The sequence below is a fragment of the Zonotrichia leucophrys genome, chromosome 1, assembly GCF_028769735.1.
Source record: "Zonotrichia leucophrys gambelii isolate GWCS_2022_RI chromosome 1, RI_Zleu_2.0, whole genome shotgun sequence".
Taxonomy (NCBI): domain Eukaryota; kingdom Metazoa; phylum Chordata; class Aves; order Passeriformes; family Passerellidae; genus Zonotrichia; species Zonotrichia leucophrys.
In genome coordinates, this window is record NC_088169.1 from 84,944,394 (window position 1) to 84,965,084 (window position 20,691).

Below are 20,691 nucleotides of genomic sequence, written 5' to 3' on the forward strand. Positions count from 1 at the left end.
AATCAATACACCATTCTCTGAAAAGGAGCTGATTTTCTGAAAAGTTTTCTTGATTGCCTTTTCTTTAAAATGCTTTTTTATATATCCCTAATTGATTACAGTCTTCTCTTTTGTGAAAACCATTAATTAAAATGACATCACACTCAGAATAACTTGTAAATAAAATGAACAGTATGACTGTGCTCTTATAATGAAATTTTGATTTAAAAATAGAAGGAAGAAGTATGGAATTCAGCTTAAACTTATATGTGTTAGGCAGATGCACATAAAAGATGACAACTTCCACTTGTATTTTTCTTTAAGATAATAACCAAACCTCATGAGTCTTCATTTGATCAAGGACTATGTCAAAGGAGTGCTATTTACAACACCAATTATTAAAATTTACCCTCAGTTGGAACATTAAAAATATTTTTGTTTTACATAAATTAGTCACTTTCTTGCTTTGTGGCAGGATGTGGCTTGTCTGAACCTAATTTCTAATCTTCAAATTCCAATTTCTCAGCTGTAGAACTGTTGTAAGTTTCCTAGCAGTTTATTTTGGTAATTCTGGTATCTAGAGCAAGATTTTGGGAATAAAGAACAATTGGGAGCACATTGCTCAGGACAGCTTTCCCCCACAATGCTTGCAAAGGAGGAATTAGCTATGGACAGCACAAGCTGTTATTGCAGCTCAAGGGAGTTCTCTGCAAACTACAAGCCAATAAATCCATGCTACTCTCTAAGATGCTTTAGGTCCCAGTTTTGTGGGGAATGCTTCTTTCCTTCTGTGCTGTTGAGAGGGCAGGAGATGGCAAATACTCAAGGGAAGACTCTCCCCTCTGGAACTAATTTCCACCAGTAATGCAGCAAAACCTGAAGGCATGGAGAAATAAAAACAAACACCAAAACTGTCCAGACAGGCTTTTGTTTGCGGTAGATTAGTATGATATTTCAGTCTGCCCTTGGTTTCTGTTTGAGGATGTGCCTTTGCATTTGTGCTTGCTGAGTAGTACTTGAAAAACCAAACCAAACCAAAACACTAGAGAAACTTGCTAAATTCAGCCAGTTATTGGTAAATAATTTAAAATCTATATTTTATTTGTTGGAAATATACTTGGACTGTTACTAATGAAAGTGTGTTGTATTTATGCCATCAGAAATGGCTCGCTGGTTTACACTGATGGAAAGACAGAAAGGGCTCAAATGTCTCTCAGCTACTGCTCTACCTCAGCTCCTTAAGCCTAAACTAATACTCTTGTTGTGAAGGCTGGAGATGAAGATGAATTATTTGTAATTACTAAGTATCTAGTTGTGTGATTTTATGTTCCATATTTTATAGCCCCTACTGTGAGGATATAAGAATTGATTTCCATGCACACCAGATCTGCAGTTTAGTGCTTATTATTAAAGCCCTGTGAAAACAAAGGTGAAGATCACTTTTATGTTCTGAATTCTCCATACACTAAAATTCAAACAGCACAATAACTTAAAGAGGATAAAAGTTCAGTAGAAAAATAAAATGCTGGTGTGTTAGAGCTAAAGGGAGTTTTTTTGGTTAATGTCTGCTTGGAGTTTTGTTTCATTTAAGCATTGAGAATCCCCCCACAGAAACAACTCCCATTCTGTTTGTTGTTGTGCAGAGATTAAGTGCTTGAGAGGTACTGTTGTCTTGAGAAACCTTGATTTCAGACAAGGGATAGAAAGAGGGAAATACTGTAATCCCCAGTTTACAAAAGACAGTGATTTAGTAGAGAGATAAAACCCCAGTGAGCAGACTACTGCATTTTGTAGGACCTCTCATATGTTTGAGAGTTTTACTTCCTGGGAGCACCATCTCAGTTCATAGCATGTATTTAAGCACACCAAAAATCAGGCACATTTATTCAATTTATGATTTTCATGAAATTTCAGTAGTCTGCATGCTTAAGTACTTTTCTAGGTCAGAACTCTCTCTGCTTTGTGTCATCTAAGCAGTACTGCCCTCTGCATTACAACTGTTCCTGTGCCTGAGGCAATCTGGGTATTTGCAGTCCTTTCAGGAAAGATGAAGGATGGTGTATACTGGGTAACTACTCCTTGCTAATAACGCCTTTTCTCTTTTGTATGCAGCAATTAAATTGCAGTATCAAAAAAGAAAAAAAAGTAAAAAGAAACATATTTAAAAGAGCGGATAAATCTATCCATACTTTTAAATCCTATAGTCCTTTGGAACAGACAAATATTCAGTCTCCTTGACCACTCTCTGTCTTTCATCTACTTTTCTTTGCCCCTCAAGAGTTTTCTCAGTTTTTTGTCTTCTTTTTTATTTTCTCTCACATATTTCTAAGAACAGGATCATTCCCAATAATGCCATGTCTGCTGGAGTACTACAAATTAAGTAGAATTAAAAGCAGCTTGGTCTGCCAGCTAGTTTTCATCAACTCTTCAGTGCTTGTTCGGTGATAGCTACCACGAGCTTTCCTTCTCTTTCCCATCTGCAAACTATGGAGATAAACCCAAAGACAAGACAGCAGCAAATGTAAGGAGCAGCATGTGGCCCACCAAACACATCCAATCCATGAGCAATGGCAGATCTTCAGAGGCCTTCAGAAATCTCCATCTCTAAAGACATTCAAAACTTGATCTGGACATAGTCCCAGGCAACCTGCCTTATTGTAGAATCATAGGATTTGGTTGGAAGAGACTTAGACTTGAAAGATCATCATCTCATTGGGCAACGTTTTCTATCTGAATGCTCCTGAGCAATGAGGTTGGACAAAATTATCTCAAGAGATTAATTCGATTTCAAGATTTTTTGATTAATAATTAGCACATATAAATAATATTTTCCATGATCGTGCATATTCTGATTTGAAACAGTCAGACTTACCATGTGTGTAAAGAATGGCATTAGTTTTTACGATCCATAACTGATAACAAAAACTTTCACATATCTGTTAATTATAAAATTAAAGAATAATTATCTGACTAACTAAACCAGTTCAAAAAACAGAAAGAAATATTTCTGGCGTCTTTATTGTTTGAAGATTTAATTGTTTTCACATGAGTAAGGACCTCTGGCTGTACTATTCACATCTTCAATGTACTAGTGAAAGCAATCGTGCTCCAGGATTTTGAGTTGGATATAGAAATGACACAACACTATCTCTCCCTGGGAAATGCAACTCTGTTTATGATCAACAATTAAATATAGAGACAGGGAGATAGGGATTTTACTTCAGAAACTCCTTGCTGCTTTCAGGATTAGGGTTTCAAGGGGTGGTGCACCCATTCCAGAGGGAGGGAGTGAGGAGGGAATGAGTTGCTTGTACCTTACTTAACTAGGCTAGAGCACTGAATTCCAATGTCTTGGTTTACATATAAGTAGGTTCCACTTGGCTAAAATTTCTCTGTCAGGCAGTCTTTGATCTTACTATTCAGGTGCTAAAATGTGCCACTGGCTTGGATTAAAAGATCTATAGGGCTTTCAAAACTAGCCTAGGAAAGAGACCTGTCAAAATGGAAGTATCACTGTCAGTTCTTTACTGTCTTTTACACTGAATACAAATGATAAAATCACCTTAAACTATTTTCCATCCTTGTAAATGTCTAATGACAGTACAGTGAAGTAATGGCATTTTAAAGCCTTTTTGATGGATTCAAAGTCAGTCATTAGCATAAAAGAACCTACCCTTATATTTGCTAAAGCAATACAGATCTTTCACAAGGGTTACAATGTTAAAATGGTTATAATTGTTGACTACAATCAAAAATGCTTTTGAAATATTAACAGGTTTTATAAAATAAAACTTTTTTCTTTTGCTAAAATTTCTCTTTTTAAGATACTCCCAAAAGCCGAAAAATATATGTGACATACTAGAGACAGATTCAACACTGACTCTGCTTAATCTTGGTGAATGAATTTCCTCACTTTGACAAATATACGTTTTTTCTTAGATGTTTGTGCTTTCCAAATATTAAAAATACTTTAAAAGTTCTCATTCTTTCTGCATGAAGAAAATGCCACCTTGCCTCTTTAAGCATTTCTCAAAATAACAGCAGTTTCAGGAGACAGCTCTGAGGACAACCAATATACCTAGTGACTGGAATGATTACCTCAGACAGTAGAATCAGGTTGATTTTTGAGATTAAGTACCAAAAATACAGGGCATCCATAATGAATTGTCTCTTCTAAAAAGTAGAAAAAGCACTTCTAACTTGTGCATAGAAAATTAATCCCCTCCAATTCACTTTTCGACATTTCAAGTGTCCTATGTGTCCTAACCCAAATGGTCAGTCTGGGCTCCTTTGGATTTTCTGAAAGGAAAGCAGCACAGTCAGTATAAAATTCACCTGACCTACTTTAGGTGTCAAATGGAGATCCCTGGAAAGGAGACATTGTCCCAACTCTAATTTTGCAGAAGTCACCCTGGATTTACAGAAAAGGCATGCTCATTCTGGAACTCCCATTTAAACTTGTGAGACCAGTGTACCAAAATAACACATTCTTCCTGTGACTATGGAGCTTCAAAAAATTATTTTGGACTCAACTGGCTAAAGAAAACAAGATGGATTGCTAAAAATCTCTATTTTTAAAAATTTCTCATCAGATTCTATATTAATGTAGCATTTCTCAATGTCTTTCTATTGTTTTGAGATAGTATGAAATATTTTTAATGTCAAAGTTAAAAATGTATGTCATATTAAGGACCGTAAACACTTATGCTTTAAATAATTAATACATAATATAATCAATTTAATGATACTTACATCAGTGACTCATTTCTCTGTCCTTCTTAATGACATAATTTGATACCTGTAAACTAGGACTGCCTCTCTGCTTACTTGCTATTTCAGTCTACAATTAAAAATTCCAATTAATTAAACACTACGTAAATATATATCATTAAAGGTTTTATATTATCTTTGAGCCGAGAAATCTGTGGAAGATTACTCACTTGATATTAGACTGCGACTAGAAATTGAAAGTGTCTAAATCCAGCTAGTCAAAAAAAATATATTATTAAGTGAAATGATATTATGAGATAGATCAAATTTTATTTACAAATGTTGTTCCAAAAGCAGCTCTGACAACTAAGAGAAAAAAGCAAACTGAAAATCCCTAATATATTTAAAGATTCAAAAGAATTTAAACTGTATTTTTGCAAGAACCTGATTTTTTAAGCATAGATGAGAAGCTGGATATGGGTCTGCTGCTGTATTATATGGATTGCACAGGAAAAGCAGGATTTAAGCACACTGACATAGCATCTTTTTTAAGGATAACAATTTGAAATGTGCTGAAGGGTTTTGAATGAGGAGACAGAAAATACGCGAGAGACAAAGAGAAGCAAAGGATTTTCTCTACTAGCAAAACACATTTTGTTTATGGGAAATAAGCAGGTTACTGAAATTTGTTTCATCAACACTGGTACATCTCTGGAAATTGGTGAATGTATATGAACTTCTCTTGGGAAGAATAGATGAAAAGAGTGTAGGCAAACAGAAATATGGACTTCTCTAAAAGGATAGGACAGGAAAAAGATATTGGAAATTCACATAATGCTGTCTGAACACATTTAATAATAAACCTGATAGTTACAGAATAGAATAGAATAGAATAGAATAGAATAGAATAGAATAGAATAGAATAGAATATGACTATTCATTTTGAAGTGACCTACAACAGTCCAATCTAGCTCCTTGACCACCTCAGGGCTGACCAAGTAAAAGCCTGCTGCTAAGGGCATTGTCCAAGTCAGGACTGGGATGCTGACCACTTCTCTAGAAAGCCTGTTGCTTGAGCAACTCTTCAGGAAAGAGATGTTTCCTCATATCATACTTAACCTCCCTTGCTGTAGCTTTGAATTTTTCCTGTCACTTCCCTCCTCGGGGAGGAGCCAAAATTTTCTTCCTCAGGGGGCAACCAAAATTTTGCCCTTCACCCATCTTTTCTCCAAATCAGACAAAACCTCAACAGGTTCTCACAGCATATTCCTTCCAACCCTTTCATCACCATTATTGCCCCCTTCTGGATGAAAATTCAAGGATATTTTTGATAGAGGTTTATAAGCAGGGCCAATAGAAATTTTACCTTTTACTAGACTGGTTGCTAGAAGTGAAACATTAACTCAATTGTCAGGTACATGAACATTTCTTTGGATCTGATATAGAAAAAAAACACTTCAAACTTAAAGTCAAGACAGGAACAAATCTGCCAGTTGGTCTACCTTGAAGGAAAAATAGTACAGTGGAGTTTGGGTGTTACCAGGGAAAGATAATAAAATAATTATTTTCTAGGTAAAATGAGAAGACAAGTTGTTTATAACTTGTGTAACATAGAGCTGAACACCAACAGATCCCCACCACTGCCACGGTAGATAATCCCACAGTAGAAATGTCAGCATTTATGGATCTCTCATCTCCACGTTGCAGGATGTATCCCATTTCATCCTGGGTAGCAGTGTCCTCATGGTGTCAACACAGGATAAGCCAAGCAACAATTACACTGCAGGACAAACCCATGTAATCAATCAAGAGTGGAAACACCCCAGTGAAAATAAGGGAACATTTCTTACAGAACAGTCACTCCCTCTCTCCTGGTTCTCAGTGAAGACTTAAAAATCACTCTTAAAGGAAGAGTCTGGAGTATTCATAATTCTGTTCAGGACCAGAAACAATGAGCTAAACAGAGATTGATCTTTCCACATATTATATTCTACTTCCCCTGCAGTGACAACAGACAATGACTATCTGTCTTTCTGTTTGTCATGAGAGATAATTGTGCTATTTCCCTGTTAACACACACTCAGACCTATGCTGATTTCAAGGATGGCCTAACATAGGTACATTGAGCATTTTTTTCTTAACCTTAGCTTCAAGGTCTGATGTTTGCAAGAGGGAAATGGATGCCCAGTAGCTTGTCTAATGTTTTAATAGGTATGATTACTATGATGACAGGTTCTATCTCCATTTAAATGGTTCATCTTCCATGCTACTGTAAGTGCATACATAGGAGAGAAAACTCAAAACTGAATCATCAAAATTCATTTCATCAGTAAATTGTGAGTTTAAATTACTCATCAGTAAATTGAGTTTAAAGTTCCAGCATGCAGCAACATAGGTAAATAGATAGGTAGATTATGAAGATGTCTGATCAACAGATAGACACATCTCTGAGACTTTTTTATCCAGAAAATCTATATTCCAATAAATATGTAAGGAGTGTGGATCATTTTTGGAGATTGTACATCTGAATCCTATCTTTTCGAAAATGTGAGGCTTCATGGATCTTCATGCTCTCTGTGGCCTTTCTACATCATGATTCCTCTTAGCTCATGCTCTCTAAATGGGAGGGATGGAAAGAGTTTGAATAGGGCTCAGGAACTTCATTCCAACACTTAACAAGCACTGTTACATCTGCTTAATAATATATTTTAGAAGGATACATCAGTTTAAATGGGTGTATCTTTTCCAGAGCTGCATCACCATGGAAACAGGAAAAGATCATGGTCTTTGCACAGTCCTTGTCTCTTTGTCTTCTCGTATTGAACTCCACAGGGGAAACTTTCAGTTATCTTTATTTTACAACATTTTACAGGGTCATTCTACAAAAAGGAGCAATTAACTCACCAGAAATACCTCTAAGACTTCAACAAAGCAAGTTTTAGAATTTGGCATCCATGGCTGGTATTCTATAGATATGACATTATCTCCTGACTCTTTTAGAGGAAAATAACAGAATTTAGGATTTCTATTTCTCAGATGTAAAAAACCCCCAACTGTTTCAATTTCACAATGTTAGGAACTTTTTTCTGGGAAACTTCTGTCTTGATTATATGTGTGAGTTGATCATCAATGTGTAAAATTTGGAGCAGCTCTTTCTGGGTGGTGCTGTTTCACCAGTTTTACCTGAATTTCACGTATCTTTCTTTGAAATGATTCCTCATGGGGTTAGAACTTTTTTGACAAAATTAAAACAAAATAATAGAAACTGTCTTTCTCATCAGTGTTAGAAAAATCTATATATAAGTAGGCAAATTGCTTCTTTAACATCTTCTAAGTTTTCTGAAATTTCTTACCCCTTATGTTTTTATTTCCACCTTCAAATTTTTTCTCAACTTGGTATAAGAACCCTTTAAATTCTCCATCTTCCCAATTAACTTTATTTTTAAATGTCTCATTCTCTCTCTCTCTCTCTCAGCTTCTTAATATGTAAGAGCTGTTAAAACCACAGTTACCTGACTGAGCAAAAAAACCTACTTTTTTGTGTGATTATTTTTGTTTTATTTTTAACCGAGCTTGGCCTATACTACGGCATCTACTATAATTCAAGGACAATACCAAACCAAAATTGATAGAAAATAGCATTGATCCCAGCAGGACAATGCAACTGTCTCCTCCATTTTAAAGAAACTATAAATGACCCTAGCTAGAAAAATTAAGCAGCAACTTGATTAAGGTTATCTTGGTTTTCTTGATTAAGCTATCTTGGGCTTTTCTGTAGTACTTCCTTAATTTCCCTTGCCTCATCAACGTTAAGATTTATTTCCTTTAGGTAGTGAATTTTTTCCTCCATTGGCAGTCTCCTAGCCTTGAACACAGCATTGTTAGCTGTGGCTCAGTAGCTGTTTCTTGCAGCTAATTTGGATCATTTCAGCTTGTGCATGTCCAGTTCTATATTGCAGCTGTCATATTTTCCCTGATATGTGGTAAAAGGAAAATGAAGATCAGTCAGACTACAGGGTACAGGAGGCTCTAAAGAGCAATGGTTTCAATATCATTGCTCTTGTGTAATTAATATCAAGAGCAATTCACTGTGAATAATATGAAAATAAATTTCTCCCTCCAAGTTCTGGCTTGGAGGTTGTTTTATTAGATGTTACACTAATACAAATGAGCAGAACATATTTTTTATTGTCTAATCATTAAATTAACAAGACTGGGTGGTTTTAGAAGCCAATGCCATATACAAATGGACTTAATAAACAGGTGTATATATTTTGTTTCATATGGTGTTTTAACGGTTGTTCAGGTTGTTAAATGATGAGTAATATTTTATGCCACAGAAGATAGCTCAAGAAAAAAACAAACAAACACAAGACCCTAAAGATGGCTATTTAAACTGGAATTTCTTTGTTGAAAATCATTAAGGGCTGAGCGGTATTTAATACTTTAATAGAAATCTGTCAGAGATACGACAATGTAATACCAGTGCTTGTAGAGGATTTTGCTCCTTCTTGTCTCCTCCAAGAAACCATCCAGCTTGTAAGGGAATGTTCTCAGCAAATAAAAGCTAAGTCATTGGTTTCCCAGGGATGCTGTTGATGGTAATTAAATTGGGCCTTGTACTGTCCTCTGAAAATTCCCCTTTTATACTCCTGTAAACAAATCTCAGATTCATTGTCTAATATATTACTGAGGTAAATCTGGACCAATTTCAATGATCTCCACCTGTCAAGCCTCATCTCAGTGAAAGTTCAGGGTAAACTCACCAAAGTCATTGGCATGGTTTTGAGTTCCTACTGCTATAAATTAAACCTAATATTAAAAATTACATTGCTATTAGAAATAATATGAAAAAGTCCCTTTAGCCATGATCCTAATAATCCAAATGTATAGTTTTTTTTCAATACTTAATTCACATTAAACATGCCAAAAATGTCAAAGCAAAGCTATGATACAGTTTAAGTACAGAAGAGAGAGAAAAAAAAAACCCTGCAGACTTCATTTTTACTAAAAGAATGAAAATATCTAAAAGGAAATAGGAGGATATTGAAGCTTGAACATCAGTGTTGATAAAAGAAGAACAGGAATTGACCATTGTTGTTGAGGGTTACATATTTCCTTCCACCATATTCTAGTATTTGAGGGGGAAAACTGGATGAATACAACGAATTGTGCAATATGCTTTCCATGGAATAATATTTAAAATGCAGTATGTCCCAAGAAATTAAAAAAAAAAAGGAAGGAAGAAATCCAACCAAGAAATGTCTCATAGTAATGAAAAATATCCTCTTTCTTCTATCTTTAGCTTTTCTGATGTTTCAGTTACAATTAACTTGAACATACCATTAAAAAAAATGTTTAAATTTTGCTTGGGTCAAAACATTCATGATGTTTGCTACTGAGAAGCAAAGCTGAATGGTGAGGGTGTGGTATAAAAGTAATATTCTTTGAGGGGAATAATGTGAGCCATATTGTGCACAATTTATAATGAATTAATTCAGTGAGACTTGTGTCAATTTGATAACACAGCAAAAACTGTTTGAGAAAAACCAAACTGAATAGAATTCTTCTACCTTGTTTCTTTAATAATATTCTTTAAATTATCACTGCCAGTATTTCTTCCCTTGAGGGACAATCTTGAGGCTTTGAGACCAAAGATGAAACCTTTATTGTGATAAGGCAAAAATATCTCTTGCACAATTCACCATTTCCAGCAGATAAATTCTAAGCCTGACCAATAATACCACTCCACATGCATTGGGTCTGTGTGGCAAAATTTTGGTAGTGGGGGCAATGCAGGGATGGCTTCTGTGACAAGCTTCTAGAAGCTTCCCCCCTATCCAAGGAATCATTGCCAGCCAGCTCCAAGATGGAGCCCCCTGAAATGCTGCACCCCATGGAAGGGATTCATGATGAGCTGTGTGTGAAGTGTCGCCTGTGGGGAGGATTCCCATTGGAGAAATCCATGGAGGATGGTCTGGTGTGGGTGGGACCCTGGGACCCCACCCTGGAGCAGGGGAAGTGTGAAGAATCTCCACCCAAAGAGGAAGAAGGGGCAGAGGCCACATATGATGAACTGACCACAGACCCTATTTGCCTTCCCACCATGCAGCTGGTGTTGGGAGAAGGCAGAGAAAATGGGGAATGAAGTTGAGTCTGGGAAAAAATATGTGAGGGATTTTTTTTTTCAGTTAATGTGTCATAAGCATGTCTTGGAGACTATCCAAAGCTAAACAAAAATTAGATTAGGTCGTATAATCATTGATTAGTTCCAGCTCTACCAATTCTGTCTCATTTACAAGTGCAGCAGAAATCTGTGGTAAATTACTGCCTATGCATTTTATGGGATTGATCATATACATAAATAGTCATATTTTCAGAAGAGCTTATAGCTTTGCAAATGCAAACTTGAGCCAGAAATTGCTGGAAAATAATGCACTGAATATGTGTGGGAATATAAGTGGAGAAGAGAAATGTTGTTCTGGACTGTTTTTGCAACCAGATGTTGATATTTCTATTAAAAAAAAAAAATTGCACAATTCCTGGAAGGGGCTTTTCATGCAAGACTTTAAAATGAAATGAAAATTTATGGTAATTTTATATGTTCCAAATCAATTAATTATTTCAGTGGCAAATGAACTTATAGTTGATGAAGTCCACAAACAGCAAGGCTAGCTAACCTCAAATTATATGAGAATGCTCAGATCTTTTTCAGCCAAGTTTTGAATACTTCTAAGTCTGGAAATATCATGATTTCTCTTTCCCCCTTTCCAAGTGCTTGACTGCTGTCATGATGAAGAGGTTTTTCTGTACATTTATCTGGAATTTCCTGTGTTCCAGCTTGTGCCTTGTCCTATACATATCCATTTTCTAGCTGAAGATGGCAAAAAACTCTCTTTTTAAATTCAGAGAATAACTTACTGTGGAAGGACTTTCAGAAGCCCTCTAATCTAACCACCTGCTCAAAGTAGGTCAAATTTGAAAAAAAAATCCTTATGTTTATTTAAACTATATTTTCTGCTGTTGAACTCCATGGGGTTTCTGCCAGCCCACCTCACCAACCTATTGAGTTCAGCCTGAGTGTTTAGTCCATGGATTTACATGCTAACATTCTCCAACTTTATCAGGAAGCATCTAGTTCTTCCCTTCCTGTTGAGGGTAAAAGTCATAAGTATCTGAATCTAGACAATGTGAGTATCTCTTCTAAAACAGAAAAGTTGATCTTGCTCCTATGAAACAATGTTTTACCCAATCCAAAATTTCCCCTTAGAGCCTTATTCTGATTCTTTTAAATCTAAAAAAAAAAAACAGAAGAGAAGGACTACTTGGGTTTACCTTCCATTGTTGGTATTTAATTTCATTAGTTTCTATTTATGGCTAATGTAATTTGCAAAGATTAACAATGAAAATAAACAAGCAAAAGATCTCTAATCTAATTAAGCAAGCATCCTGATATGATGATACTAAAAATGTAATAAATATAAATGAGATTTAACATACATGTATAAATTTTGAGATTTTTTGCCTATCATGTGTGCGTGCAAAACTTCATAAAGTATCCAGAAAGTAAAAATGAGGCTCTGTATCAGCACAGGCCTTTTTATAAAGGTAATAATGTAGTTTTCACCATGCCATGTAGCCGAATTGATAGCAGTATTCAAAATTAATGGACTTTGTAGTGCAGTGGATTAATGCACTCTGTGCATATTACATAAATCTTCCTGTCTGAAATTTCATATGGAATCCAGAACTAGGCCAAATGTGAATGACAGAGGAAGACTTTTCAGTCTCTGGGCTGTACTGAAAATTATACCTTGAAATTATTCATAAATAAAATTTATTGGCAGGACAGGCTCATCTAGAATTCAGCTATTTTCCCTAAGAAAATACAAATATATGGCTAATATAGATTTTAAATAACAGGTTTTTAAATAAAAGATTTTTAATGTTTTTCTCATTAGTGTCTGTAAATAAGTACTTTTGTGTGTTTTATGAAATGTTATTCTAAGTGTTTAGACGGCTTTAGTTTCAAAAGGAATGTGCTTTAAAATGTTGATTATATTATTAATTTTTTGTGCTATAGTCAGCTATCCATTGACCTTCATAAAATGCTTGAAGGCTGCAAATATATGAACTAAGTTCTGCCCTTAGAAAACCATGTAAACGGTCAAAACAAATATTCAAATCATTAAGCCTCTTTGGATTTATATTGTTATATGAGAAAAATCAGAATTCAACATCACATTTCAACTACTGCAATGAAAAACAATGTAAATCTGACAGAAGAAATAATTCCAGGAAGTAATACAGGGTTTTTTTCTCTCTAGGATTATTTTATAGTATTAATTTATTTTGATAAAATTTACATGTGTCCAAAACTCAGTGTTTATTATGAGCTTTTTTGTTGTTGCAGGGTTTCTTTAAAAAGTGAAACTTTTGCATCAAAATCCTATGAAATGCGCATCTGTTTTCAATAGTCTCATTGCTCAACATATTTAGATACTTTTATGGAGAGGTGATATTCTTCATTACTGTCAAAACCAGTATCCATTATAATGAGCTATTTTAGCTTCCCACCCCTGCCCTGGAAATGATCTCCTCTTCAGTACCCTGGAGCAAAGCCGGTCGTGCTTGCTTTCTCTGCCAGCTAGGATTTTCCTTACACAAGGAGAACTCCCAGGAGTTTTACTAGCTCAGCATTAAGCTAACAGATCTGTGCAAAGGAGCTGTATCAGGAGCCAAAGGTTTAGATCAATACAGTTTGTATCTCATCACACTACTTTCAATCTTACTTGCAAATTGTCTTCTCTACTTTTTTTTCCTTTTCTATTTTTAATTGCATAAGCATTATTATTTTTTCCATTTTAATAGTTGCTGAAGGTTTCAGAATGTTGTTTCAGAATGAGGTTCTACTTAAAACATCCCTTTTTAGATGTTGGAAAAAAGTTAAATCACTGTATTCAGCTTCCAAGTACTGTTCTACTAACATTTCCATAGAACACTTAGGAAAACTGTGCTCACTGCTGCCTCCTACTATCCTCCTTTGCCTCACTCTCCACTATTCTGTTCTTTGCTATATAATTAAAGTCAAAGAATCATTAATCAAAGAATCAGCCATTATTAAGTCTGGAAAGACTCTCTGAGATTACCTAATCCAACTTTCTGTAGGACCACCTTCAAATTCAGACCAGATTACTCAGGGATGACCCTCAACAAAGATGGAAACTCCATAGCTTCACTGAGAAATCTGCTCCAGTGTTTCAAAATGCCATCAAAAAAGCTATCGAATTTTCCTTTTTGCCATTTGTATTTTTATTGTGGACCTCACAGATGAGCCTGTCTATCCATTCTATCATCATTTCCTTTGTCATTGAAGAGAGCTTTTTTTTTAACCCAGCTAAACACTTTCAGCTCTCTCATTGCATTGCTTGTAGGTCATGTGCTCCAGTCTCTGATCTTCCTGGTGGCTGCTGCTGGACTTTCCTGAGTGTGTCACTCTCCTACAAGGGGGCACTAAACTAGGCATTGTACCCTGGATACATTCTTATGGTAGCTGAGCTGGGGAGAATCACCACTTTACTCACCTGAAGGAAGTTTTTATTGTCCAGTATCCTCAAGTCCTTCTTGGCAGGGATCTTCTCAATTCATTCAGGCAGTTGTATTAAAACAAACTGGAAATTTCCAAGATTGTTGTGTGACCCTTGTAGCAAGCATGGCTAATGTCTTCCATGAAAACCAAGACTAATGACCAGAGGATTTCAAGGAGACTTCAGCCACTGTCTCTTTTTGATCAGACTGACCAGCAGAGGCTTGACACAACTTCACTTTCTCCCATGATCTCACCTCTGATCATCACTCATAAGGTCTCAACAAACAGTATGGCCTGTTCCTTTGCAGAGCTCCATATGTATTATCCATGCAAATGTTGTCCATCCATATACATAATACATGTACATCCATGCTTGCATTCATCCAACACTGCACTCTGTTTTTGCAAACTGTCTTGCCAGTAACTGCATAGCTCTCTAGTTGTGCAAAAATCTGCAGGAAAACCTTTCTGTGATTTCCATGCATGTGCTGACAGGATGGGTTTGTGTTTACAGTTTCCTACAGGCCATTCCAGTTGTCTGAATTACCAGATTATTGGCATTTAATATTATCATGCCAAATGAGTATTGTATTTTAACTTATTTTCCACTTGCTTTCATGCCTTTAAATATACTCCCTTTCAGAATACAGACTTCAAAATTTGGAATTTAAGGCCTTTAGTTACATGGATCTCTTTTATTCTCCTAACTTAGGATATTAATCTTGCTTTTTTCAGTCATATGGTACCTTCCTGTCTTGAAAGGTTTGTTCTAATCCTTGTGCCTAGATTACACTGCCATATGAAGGAGACATATGGCATCACAATCTGGGAATGGGATAAAGATCACCAGATCATGTCACATATCTTGCATACCAGCTTCTAGTCACTGGTAATATAAAAGTGAAAAGATCTTCTAATCTGCTCTCAGTACTTCAAGCCATGCCATTTGTACTTGGTGCTGTTTACATCCCATTTCATTTTACCTGGTAAAACTAAAATTAATGTAGAAGCAACTGAAAATTTTCAATTGCATTATATTTGCATTCTGTAGCTGGTACTTTTTCTAATGTTACTGTATCTGTGATATATAGATCTATCACAACTTCTGTTACTGCGCTCTAAATTTCAAGACCTAAAAAAAATGATGAATGTAGACATTAGCATTCTCGTGGGCCTGGCCATCAATATTTCATCTTAGGTAAACAGCAGTTTTGCCTAATTTATTGGTTCTCATTATGTCTGGCATGTAGAAGCTAAATTCCCCTCTGCAAGGGAAATTGCCCATCTGCCTGGAAAATGACCTTTTGTGCTCTGCAAATCAGTAGGGACACAAATCAAAAGGGGCACAGTTGGTTAATATTGTAGAAAAATGACTTAATTTGTCACTAACTAAATTGTCATGAGTTTGACCCATTTTGAGATTAGTTAACATTTGCTTCCTTTCTCATGTTTCATGCATAATTCATTTGGATTCTCACCATACTTGCGCTATGCTTCTGGAGTGGAGATGTTTTGTATAGTCACTCTTAGGAGCAATAGTAACACAACATTTGTCAAAGTGTCATAGTGAACAATGAAACCTCATTATATGTCACTCAAAGAGCTGGATGAAAAGTATGCAATTTTATATCCAAATCTTGGAAGGTGAAAGACAGAAAACAAGTTTTTTGTTGCTTTGATTGTCTTCCAATTTGATTTTTGTTCTCTGAGAGCTCCCACAAAAGTCAATGTTAATATTCCTAGTTTTGATCCTGCTCTGCTGAAGGTGTTCACTGGTGGAATTTCACCAGTAATTTCACTGTGAACAGAAATAAACTGCAAGTGAATAAAAATTGCTCATGTGTAAGAGTTTACAAGATAAGATCATCAAGGGCAGAGACTGTCAATTTTGTTTGCATTGCACAGTATGGAAGATATTCTTCATGCTGCAATAAAAAATACATAAGAGTTGAATGCTGCGTGCTGCACAACATTGCTGTGCTGCAATCCCCACCAAATAAGAGGCCAGTGCACACACAGGAAAAACAGGCAATATGAACAGTTCAGTTTGGCTACTGAAGCGTACATGGGAAGTGATAATTTCTAATTAAAAAAATGTCCAAACTGAATATTTGTCCAAACTGAATATTTGTCCAAACCCTCTCTTTGGACAAATGGTTTTCCTGTGCCTCTTTCCATTTTGCCTTTTCTAATTACCTGGATATATGGCTTTTTTCTTTGCTGCTATGATGATGTAGTGCCAATCCTAAAGACAAAGAAAAAAATTTCACCCATGCATTGGTCATATCCAAAGTATTTGAATTCCCTGCAGTAACACATCTCTTCTCAAAGTTAAAGTTTAGACACATTCCATCAAATCCAACCCTTTCACAGAAAAATTAGAAGAATTAAATTTCATTATTAACATAAAACTTTCCACAAAGCAGGCAGTATGAACTAGGCTTTCTTAAGGTAAGAGCATCCTTACCATGGAGTAAAGGAACAGAAGCATCAGTGCTCACTAGGGTTAGCTGTCCCTTCACCCAAAATTCATCTTAGAACACAAGTCACGTCTTTGGGTGTAAGGTGAATCAAGGCTTCTCAGCAGGGTAAATTGTCTCTATCTAGGCATTTCATTAGAAAAGATATGTGATCAAATATGGTAAAAACCCAGGAGTTAATCCAAGGGTGACAATGTAAAAACATAAGCATAAGCTTTGCCATGTCGGTATACAGCCATGCTGTCAGTCATTGTCAAAACTACAGAGCGGAGCAGCATATCTCATCTTTTCCTGTCAAAATGTTCCTTCTGACAAAGGTCAGTGCCTTCATGACATAAATCTGTTATCCTATTATTGTCATAAGTATCACAAGAAGAAAGGAGTCAAATGTTTGGAACAGATAGAGTCAATGCAACTTAATTCAGGAAAGGGCCATATTTCCCACTTCCCTTTGTCAGGCTGCCAGCCATCAGTATGAGCTTTCCCTCCTGCAATCTGTTTGTGTTCCAGTGAGTAATAGCTTTTTACTGGCCTGGAAAATGACTATCCCGTTGCTAGCAAAGTGCATTCATAGGATCAAGAGGCTTTTTGAATAGTTAAGTACATTGTGCCCTTTAAATAGACCAGACTTCAGATGAAAGCCTTAAAACTATGGCCAATCTGTTGGAAATTAAAAATATAGTAAATCTAGGGCTGAAATCAGGCATATTTATGAGCTACTAAAATATACAGTCATTCAAAATAGTTTGTTACTCAATGGAATTTATGAGGGGTTTTTTTTCTTTATAAGAATCAACATCTCAAATAACTCATGCACACTTGCAATAGATGGAAAAAAAAATATATATATATATAATACTGACAAAATTTATCTCAAAGTGATCACACAAGGGTTTGATTTCACATCTATTTGAAAAGATACCAAATCATCATAAGCTACAGTAAATGGGAACATTGAGAATACTGGACATGAATATAAATTGGCTAAAACACAGAGACATGTATAACATATGTGAGGAATTAGAAATAATAGATATTACGTTTTCTGGATGGGACTGGCCTGTTTCATGCAATGAAGAAGAAGACCAGGCTAAAATACGGTTCCTAAGTTGTATTTACATGATCCATGTGACTTATGATTTTATTTGGAAATAGTCATAACATTATAGCCATGTTAACATAAACTTAAGGAAATGGGGCAAAACAGTCACCCAGAGCTTACAATCTAGTGTAAATTGCAGAGCAAATTCTAGTCTAGAGTTTGAAGGATCTGATTATTCAGCCACAGAATACAGAATTGCAGTGTTCGAGGATTGATTGGACTATTTTTCATCTCTTACTGGTTAACTTTGTGATCCACACAAAATTACTTTTTTTTTTCTGTCGCAAATCAAACAAAAGCTTTGCAGTTTTGAAACATAAACCACCTGCCAGTCCCTCCTTCTGAGTAAAAGGACCTCCAGGATTTATAATTCTAATAACAGGAATTTGAAAAATGAATGATAGAAAAAGTGTATTTTTTCCTTGCTTGTTTGACAGCCTATCTTTTCTTACAATTTGCAAATGGAAAAAAAATACAGAAACTTGAAAACAAAATTGCCACCAGTTTAGATAAAATAGAGAAAACATGGTCAATCTTGTCTTTACTCCCTAGAGAAATTAATTTAGACCTCCTTTCCTATCCACTTTCTTTTCAAATACCTCAGTGCTGGTCTTGCCCCCTCCCTCATTTAGTAATACTGGTGAAACTTTCCTGGTGACTGTCACATCACACTGCAGTTTTCAGAAAACTAATTCCCCACAACTTCCTTCCTCAAGATATTTTATGTATTCCAGCTGTAGCTCTAACATCCTCTTTACTCATGCTCCCTGTAAGTGCTGTTTCTCCATGGTGTAACTGGCAGATGTTAACGCCTTAACACACTTGGAAACAACCTTAAGGGAGCAGAAGGCATTACAGAATTGTGTAGGCAGGTACAGGATGTCCCCAGAGAGAGGACACGACTGAGGGAGACCTCATTGGGGTCTTCAACATCCTCACGAGGAGAAGCAGAGAGGCTGGTACCAATCTTTTAGTTTGTGATCAGTGTCAGGGCTTGAGGGAATGGCATGAATCTGAGTCAGGGGAGGCTTAGGCTGGATATCAGGAAAAAGTATTTTTCCCCCAGAGGGTGGCTGGCCTCAGTCTGACAGAATTCAAGAAGTGTTTGAATTATCAGGGATAATTCAGCTTCTTTCTTTGAGGTTGTTCAATCCTCCCAGAACAATTAGTGATGCATACCTGAGCTGTTGAAAACAAATGTCCAAGGCTATCCTTATACTACTTCATTTGGTCATTTCATCATAGAAACACAAAGGCCAAAGTATTTGAGTTCTCTAAGTAGAACTGAGATAAATTTTTCAGGACGTAAATCCTAAAGCCCAGTAATTTTCATTTTTCTGCAAGTTCAGAAATCAGGCTAAGTGATTTCATAGGCCACTTCACAGGTATCTTGAAGCAATGAGTTTTAGAAGCTCAATAAGAAACTTATAAAGAAGTAAGTTTTTCTTAACAAGTTTTCTATTTTCTTTCCTTGAAATCTATTCAATTTTGCCTTACTCTTATACTATAACTAAAACTTGAGTAATAATGCCTACAATTCAATCTTTTCATCTGTCTTGGAATTATATCCCTTTGTTTTATACTGATTGTTCTAAAATTGCATGAAGAACAGTAAAATGATATAATTTTTTAATACATTTAACTTATATTAAAATCTGTAATTTTTATTTTTGTTAATCTCAGGTCTCAGTTAAATATGAAAAACAAATAATTATAACCTTCAGGAATGATGAAAAAAGATGTGGAACATCTTAAAAATATATCTTCTTTCTAGCAATCTGGAAGGAAGGTTCAGCTATTGTTTAGAAATTAGTTGCTTTATTACTCATTAAAGATAAGATAAGAATGCATTTCAATCAGTATTAATTTCTTCTATAATTTCTGATGTAATATATAGGCAAGTTTCATATGCTGAGCAGATTTGGGAAAAGAAAATAATAATAGCAGCAATTAATAAAATAAATATTTATATATTCAATAAAAAATTTAAATGTTAATCTACAGATGGGGTTGACCAAATGCTGGGGAAAAGGATGGGTATCTTTGTTTGTTGCTGGTACCTGGAGTTCTCATCAGACTGGTTATCTTCATGTGTTCCACAGTCATAGTTTTGATCACAGTGTTTATATATATATATATATATATATACACACACACACATACCTTTTTTTCCCCTTAGGAAGTTGGCTGCATTTTCAGAGAAGTTTTTGGACATCCTTCTGGCTTTATTAAGGTAGGAGTACAACATGTGGACTATGTATTTTAAAACTCTCTGTCATCAACTTTGATGCACAACTAAGTATAAGATAAATTAAGCATTCATGAAAGGGAAGTTGTGTCAAAGGAAAAAAAATTTTATCAAATGAAAAGAATGGATAAAGTTATTAATTTTATGCCTAAATATGGTACAACCATGTGAGCTGGTTTTGGAGGTTTATGTTACCATTACCTGCACCAGATTTGGGGTGTTTGTATATCCACTGAATATGAGATAAGGAAGTTCCTAATTCCACCACTCACTTGTATTTTCATAGCTATTCTTATCATAGAATATTCTGAGCTGGAAGGGACCCACAAGCATTAGCAAATCCAGCACTTATGTGAATGGCCCTTCTGGGATTCAAACATGCAAACTTAGTGGTTTTAGTATTATGCTCTAAACTTAGTGGTTTAAGTATTATGCTCTAACCAACAGAGATAATCTCAGGGTTAATTTGTTGGTGCTCATCACAGTCAGGCCATGTATGTGTGGAAGAGCTGCTTCAATAAAAAAAAAAAAAAGATAAGAAAAAAAGATGAAGTGGAAAACAATAATTTATTTTCTTTTTCTT

The 20,691-nt window shown here is 35.6% G+C and overlaps 1 protein-coding gene across 9 annotated transcripts in view; it reads left to right on the forward strand.

The window, feature by feature from the left end:
* TENM4 (teneurin transmembrane protein 4) overlaps window positions 1-20,691 on the forward strand; it is a 1,542,144-nt gene that overhangs the window by 458,623 nt on the left and 1,062,830 nt on the right. For all 9 annotated transcript variants that reach the window (XM_064720073.1, XM_064720105.1, XM_064720113.1 and 6 more), the window contains exon 4: window positions 20,040-20,093. The gene's annotated coding sequence lies outside the window, so the exon portion shown is untranslated. The remainder of the gene's footprint in view (window positions 1-20,039; window positions 20,094-20,691) is intronic.